Here is a 6,028-nt window from a genome sequence, read left to right as displayed (position 1 = left end):
ATCAAGCCCATATGTATCCTACATTTTGCATGCAGATTGGACTCATACGTGCATGAGATCAGCGCTATATGTACAGGCTAATAATTAGATTTTCATCTTCTCAGCTTTTTTAATGGGTTTGCTCTTATTTTGGATTATTCCTGTGAAAGAAAGTGACCATGGACAAAAATGTAACTGTACGTGCTACTGAAGGAGCATGTCATCACATTAAATCTCTCTAAAGCCCCTGTGATAAATGAGGTTTCTGAAGGGTTTGTCTCAAATCTCAGTGGGGTGTGCATGGGAAAATTGAATTTGTCAAGCTAGATCTAAATCAATATACCCACTCTGCTTTAAGCACTATTATCATGCACACATTTTTACCTCTCTCCAGTCAAATTACTTGCTGGAACCTGTGGCATGCATCAAACCACATTTACCCATTAAAGGGACCTCTGTGTGGTGCTGTATTATTTTAAAGTTCAAAAGAGCGAACACACTTTAATGGCATAAAATAATGACCAGAAAACAACAAAGCAAATAGCAAAAACAAACAGAACAGATAGTCGCATGGTAACTGGGAGCTGACAAATACATACACACATCCATTTTGTATAAACTTTAAAGAAGGGGTTTAAAAAAACAGAATAAAATACTTGAAATATTTTTTAAATGACAAATTCTTTGTACTTTTTCCGTTATCAGGAGGAAACCTTGCATGGCAGGGTAAGAGGAAATCCCTCAGTCGCTGCGCTCCCTATTTCATTTGTCACTGTAAAGGGATGTGTGTCCTCCCTGTCTCCTCATCTTTATTCACTGCGGGGCCCCTCGTTGCTGCACTCTGAAGGATTGTCTCTCTTCTGTCTTCCCCACATGCCCTCTGTAATTCCTCTAATAGGCCACTTAAGGTATGTGAGCCTGAGCTGGAGGACATTTACCTTTTCACACGCACAGTGAAAAAACTGGCCTAAAGAATCGACTCAGTTAATTGATGTAAATGAGTTTCGGTTTTCAGATATATATTTTGCCTTGTGCTTTGGGTAATGAGTAGTTAAATTTAACAGCTAAAAACCACTAAAAGAAAGTAGGTAACACTTATTTAGCATTGCTATACAGCTCTTCTCCCCAGTAACTTCCCAGAGTTACAATAAAGAATTAGTGTCAGACATGATTTACACATGTTATTGCTTATCAATAACAGCTGACTGGCTGGCTGGCTGGCTGGCTGGCTGGCTGGCTGGCTGGCTGGCTGGATGGATGGATGGATGGATGGATGGATGGATGGATGGATGGATGGATGGATGGATGGATGGATGGATTCTTTTTTGCAGTGTGGTTTCCTTGTAAAATAGCTGCAGCGTTGAAGTTGTAGTCTCACAAATAAGGACGGAAGATATGCCTGAGAAATGGAGAAGAAATGTACTGTTACAGATTTTCAAGAACAAGGGTGATAAGCTGTAGTGACTACAGGGGATAAAGCTGATGAGCCATGTCATGAAGATATGGGAAAGAGTTGTTGAAAGAAGTCTGAAAAAAGAGGTGATGCTCAGTGAGCAGCAGAATGGCTTCATGCTGAAGCAACATTACACACATGACATTTGCTTTGAGAGTGTTGATGGAGAAGTACAGAGAAAGCAGGAGTTGCACTGTGTCTTTGTGGATCTAGAGGAAGCATAAAATAGGGTGCCAAGAGAGGAATTGTGGTACTGCATGAGGGAGTCAGGAGTGGCCAGGAAATATGTGAGGGTGGTACGGGACATGTACGAGAAGAGTGAGGTCATGGTGTGTGGAAACGCCACTTGTGAATGATCTACACAAGTTGTGCAGTATCCCAGCTATTCCTAGGACTGTGTTCTTCTGGACAGAGATCTTGGATGTTGTTCCTGGAATCTGCTGGAGCCACTCGCCTAGCTTGGGTGTCACTACACCAAGTGCTCCGATTACGACTGGGACCACCGTTATCTTCACCCTCCACATCTTCTCGAGCTGTAGTCTGAGCCCTTGGTACTTGTCAAGCCACTGCTGTTCCTTCTTCCTGATGTTGCTGTCATTCGGTATTGCTACACCTATCACTACGACCATCTTCTTCTGCTTGTCCACTACTATGTCCGGTTGGTTAGCCATCACCATCACCATCCTATATATCCTTATATATATATATATATATATATATATATATATATATATATATATATATATATATATATATATATATATATACACACAGTGGGGCAAAAAAGTATTTAGTCAGCCACCGATTGTGCAAGTTCCCCCACTTAAAATGATGACAGAGGTCAGTAATTTGCACCAGAGGTACACTTCAACTGTGAGAGACAGAATGTGAAAAAAAAATCCATGAATCCACATGGTAGGATTTGTAAAGAATTTATTCGTAAATCAGGGTGGAAAATAAGTATTTGGTCAATAACAAAAATACAACTCAATACTTTGTAACATAACCTTTGTTGGCAATAACAGAGGTCAAACGTTTACTATAGGTCTTTACCAGGTTTGCACACACATTAGCTGGTATTTTGGCCCATTCCTCCATGCAGATCTTCTCGAGAGCAGTGATGTTTTGGGGCTGTCGCCGAGCAACACGGACTTTCAACTCCCGCCACAGATTTTCTATGGGGTTGAGGTCTGGAGACTGGCTAGGCCACTCCAGGACTTTCAAATGCTTCTTACGGAGCCACTCCTTTGTTGCCCGGGCGGTGTGTTTTGGATCATTGTCATGTTGGAAGACCCAGCCTCGTTTCATCTTCAAAGTTCTCACTGATGGAAGGAGGTTTTGGCTCAAAATCTCACGATACATGGCCCCATTCATTCTGTCCTTAACACGGATCAGTCGTCCTGTCCCCTTGGCAGAAAAACAGCCCCATAGCATGATGTTTCCACCCCCATGCTTCACAGTAGGTATGGTGTTCTTGGGATGCAACTCAGTATTCTTCTTCCTCCAAACACGACGAGTTGAGTTGATACCAAAAAGTTCTACTTTGGTTTCATCTGACCACATGACATTCTCCCAATCCTCTGCTGTATCATCCATGTGCTCTCTGGCAAACTTCAGACGGGCCTGGACATGCACTGGCTTCAGCAGCGGAACACGTCTGGCACTGCGGGATTTGATTCCCTGCCGTTGTAGTGTGTTACTGATGGTGACCTTTGTTACTTTGGTCCCAGCTCTCTGCAGGTCATTCACCAGGTCCCCCCGTGTGGTTCTGGGATCTTTGCTCACCGTTCTCATGATCATTTTGACCCCACGGGATGAGATCTTGCGTGGAGCCCCAGATCGAGGGAGATTATCAGTGGTCTTGTATGTCTTCCATTTTCTGATGATTGCTCCCACAGTTGATTTTTTCACACCAAGCTGCTTGCCTATTGTAGATTCACTCTTCCCAGTCTGGTGCAGGTCTACAATACTTTTCCTGGTGTCCTTCGAAAGCTCTTTGGTCTTGGCCATGGCGGAGTTTGGAGTCTGACTGTTTGAGGCTGTGGACAGGTGTCTTTTATACAGATGATGAGTTCAAACAGGTGCCATTCATACAGGTAACGAGTGGGGGACAGAAAAGCTTCTTACAGAAGACGTTACAGGTCTGTGAGAGCCAGAGATTTTCCTTGTTTGAGGTGACCAAATACTTATTTTCCACCCTAATTTACGAATAAATTCTTTACAAATCCTACCATGTGAATTCATGGATTTTTTTTTCACATTCTGTCTCTCACAGTTGAAGTGTACCTCTGGTGCAAATTACTGACCTCTGTCATCATTTTAAGTGGGGGAACTTGCACAATCGGTGGCTGACTAAATACTTTTTTGCCCCACTGTATATATAAGTGTGTGTGTGTGTGTGTATGTGTGTGTGTGTGTGTTTGCTAACCATCAGTTAGTCTTTAACTTTTAATACTGCACCATCTGAAATGGAGATGAACTACATGAATGCTCCTTTTGTGAATATATTTTTAGCCTGTGCTTACTGCTTCTAAATGCCACGGCTCAAACAAAGTATCATCAGCTAAATGATTCATATTGTATCTCAAAAGTTAATATTATTGTTGCCTACAAACTGACCCAGGATTAGTTCCTTTTTCATAGGTGCTTGTTTCCACCCACAGTCAGGGGGGAACAGAGACTCGAAATGACCCGCAGGTATGAATGAGCTTCTGTTCTGTATGTCTGAATGCCTGTATTGATTTCCTTGCCTTCTAAGCAGTCAGTGCAGGGATAGTCTACAGCCCCTCCTGTGACCCTGAAAAGAAACTGGTGGGTGGAGAATAGGAATAACATCAAAAAGTAAGCATGCTGCTTCTTGTTTTTTTCCTCACCATATTCCTGTATTTTCCTGATGTTGCTACACCACTACACAGTGTTTTCGTTTGTTTTTTTTACCTTGGTATTTCTGACAACATATTTTTATATCACAAAGAGTTATGATTGGATGTGACTCCTGCCAGTGCCAAAGACACAATATTTCACTGATGTCTTCTTTCATATCTCCGTCCTGGGCTTTCCTACATTTTGAGCTCCAGATTGGATTTGACAAGGACAGACTCAGAGGAGCAGAGATAACTGTGCGCAGTGTGCCCCTGTTCTGCAGTCTGCCTTCATATTTGTAAGCCAATTAACTAGATTAGAAAGCATGATCAATACAGCCACCTTATGCAACCCCGTTACTGTCAACTCATTAGAAAATTAACTACTGCCTGTCACAACAATGCCGATTCAACGCCCACTTTTTCGACTTGATTCTCACAGGATATGTTTTTTCTTTCTCATTAGCCTCACTCTCATTCACACGTTTCATTTATTATCAAACATAGCTTAGCCTATGACATCTGAAGTGACAGCTTGTTTGTGGCTCCTTCCTCTTCAGTTGGATAAGGTCTTTTTAAAGCCTCAGTCGATATTTTCACGGGTATTTAAATGGATCAGCAGCTCTCCAGGTCGACATTGATTTTGACCAACTGAACCCAGAGGAAACCGAGTAATTTGAACCTGGTGGGGTCTGTAGAAGTTTACTCAGCCGTGATCTGAAGAAAGTTTTGACCTGCTCTTGGCAGATGATTTTAGCACATGTGGCCACCGCCAACCCCAACTCCACCCCATCTTTTCTTAAACGAAAAATGTTTTAAATCTCCATCTTACCATCAGGTCTTTTTTTTCTGGGTCGTTATTCAATCGGATCAAGTGAAAGGATGACAGCGGGGTGAGATCATGTCCGACTATCTTTAGGGTTTTTTTTTCTTACTTTATGTTATAGGTACACTGGATATAACATTTTTTTTGTTTTGCATTATTTCCAGCGGTGGAATTTTAAAAAAAGTAAAGTTATAAGTAAAGTCATAAATAGTATTATTTAGTATTGTTGCTTACTTCCTCGTTGTCGAGGTTTATTTCATTTATTTAATTAAAAATCTATAAATCTCTATATTTTGATAATCAGTTAATCGTGGAGATATTTTTCAGCTTAGTATTGTTTTGCTATTGGCGCCTCCTGTGTGATGATTTCTTCTTTGCCGTGTTTTGAGTCACTGTGCGCTGAATATGGCGGTTTTGAATCTGTGAAATTGCAATCGGCATCATCGCCAAGCCATAATTTCTAACATTAAGGAGATAATTAGCATGTAATTAATATTTGATTAATTGAGAAAGTATGGCTTTTTCCACCGGTTTTTTTTCTTCTTCTGACAGTTACATTTTTGTGCCTCTGACTCTCCACTGAAGCTGTTAGGAATAGTTTAGTTTAAGGAGGTATAGCTTAATTTTGGTTCTGCTTTTGCGCCCGCTGTGCTGAAAGTGAGTTTCTAGAGAGTAGCCACAGTGCGCATGGCAAAAGATAGCGTCTGCACCGGAGTGAAAATGTAAATCCTGAGATCTGAAGACTACCCCATCTAAGGACGCATACGGGGATGCTGCTTATCTTCAGCCAAACGCACACCCCCTGGATTCGATGAGAGATTTCACAACACCCGCTGCTGATGGGATGCACTGTGCTACCACCAGTGCCCACGTTTAGACGACAGCTCCGCACTCCTGCAGAACAAGCCT

This window comes from Diplotaxodon limnothrissa, linkage group LG13 (genome assembly GCF_057381915.1).
Source record: "Diplotaxodon limnothrissa isolate DT_005_m linkage group LG13, D_limnothrissa_male_GT1.1, whole genome shotgun sequence".
Lineage (NCBI taxonomy): Eukaryota > Metazoa > Chordata > Actinopteri > Cichliformes > Cichlidae > Diplotaxodon > Diplotaxodon limnothrissa.
Note: the sequence above shows the minus strand (reverse complement) of the source record.